Source organism: Branchiostoma floridae, chromosome 10 (assembly GCF_000003815.2).
Source record: "Branchiostoma floridae strain S238N-H82 chromosome 10, Bfl_VNyyK, whole genome shotgun sequence".
Classification (NCBI taxonomy): domain Eukaryota; kingdom Metazoa; phylum Chordata; class Leptocardii; order Amphioxiformes; family Branchiostomatidae; genus Branchiostoma; species Branchiostoma floridae.
In genome coordinates this window covers 20,894,476-20,896,200 of record NC_049988.1, presented here as the reverse complement: position 1 = coordinate 20,896,200, position 1,725 = coordinate 20,894,476, and positions in this window count along the sequence as shown.

Genomic DNA, 1,725 nt, shown 5'->3' with positions numbered 1-1,725 from the left:
TTTTGATATGAGTTTTGGGCCCGCAAAATCTCCAAAACGGCAGAAATTTTCGGGGTAAAATACGGTAAAATTTGCTCAAAAAATGGCGGTCGCTGCTGTTGTTTATCCTAAAGTCTTTGCCTAAACCAATGAGATCGCTAGTTTCCCCTGACGTCACAGAGACGCATCAGATCTCGCGAGAATTTTTTGCGAGATTTTACGATGTTTTCGCCGCCATTACCGCTAGCTGTCTGCATGCATGCAGGCACGATGTTTTTCGTCATTTCTCAACGCAAATTTCTCGATCTTTGGAAGGTTTTAGATGATTTACAAGTATACTGCAACATAAAAGGGAATATATACAAGTGCTATTTTTGTGCAAGTCCAAGAAGCGTTTCTTGCCGTTCCGATTTTGACCGGACTTGAACCGAAACTTTTTACAAGTTTTGTGCCGGTTCTCTGTTTACAGTACAGAACGCACGCCGCGCAAGGGGCGGTCCTGGGTGGGGGCTGCGAGATAGCGGTACGCGGGGTGCTGTAAAACACCTCCCTTCGAGCTGAAACAGCGGAGGCGCGTGCTTGGCACGTGCTTTCGTATTTTGAGTACGGTATTTTTCCAGTTTTCCCCCATTTTTTGGCCGCTACGCTGGGTGAAAATACAGCGTAGCGGGCTTTTTACAGCGTCATTTTTCCAGCCCACAGCGTATCGGCCCGCTATGCTGAAAAGGCCTGGTGAGAACACTGCAGGTGTCATAGCAGGGCTGATATGGGACGGGTGTCATAGCAGGGCTGATATGGGACGGGTGTCATAGCAGGGCTGATATGGGACGGGTGTCATAGCAGGGCTGATATGGGACGGGTGTCATAGCAGGGCTGATATGGGACGGGTGTCATAGCAGGGCTGATATGGGACGGGTGTCATAGCAGGGCTGATATGGGACGGGTGTCATAGCAGGGCTGATATGGGACGGGTGTCATAGCAGGGCTGATATGGGACGGGTGTCATAGCAGGGCTGATATGGGACGGATGTCATAGCAGGGCTGGGACGGGTGTCATAGCAGGGCTGATACGGGATGGGTGTCATAGCAGGGCTGATATGGGACGGGTGTCATAGCAGGGCTGATATGGGACGGGTGTCATAGCAGGGCTGATATGGGACGGATGTCATAGCAGGGCTGATATGGGACTGGTGTCATAGCAGGGCTGATATGGGACGGATGTCATAGCAGGGCTGGGACGGGTGTCATAGCAGGGCTGATATGGGACGGGTGTCATAGCAGGGCTTATATGGGACAGGTGTCATAGCAGGGCTGGGACGGGTGTCATAGCAGGGCTGATACGGGACGGGTGTCATAGCAGGGCTGATACGGGACGGGTGTCATAGCAGGGCTGATATGGGACGGATGTCATAGCAGGGCTGGGACGGGTGTCATAGCATGGCTGATATGGGACGGGTGTCATAGCATGGCTGGTATGGGAGTCATAGCATGGCTGATACGGGACGGGTGTCATAGCAAGGCTGGGACGGGCGGCATAGCATAGGCTGATCCGAGATGGGTGTCATAGCATGGCTTATCTGGGACGGGTGTCATAGCATGGCTGATCTGGGACGGGTGTCATAGCAAGGCTGATCTGGGATGGATGTCATAGCAGGGCTGATCTGGGACTGGTGTGCATACCAGGGCTGATATGGGACAGTTGTCATACCACGGCTGATATGGTACGGATGTCATATCAGGGCTGAT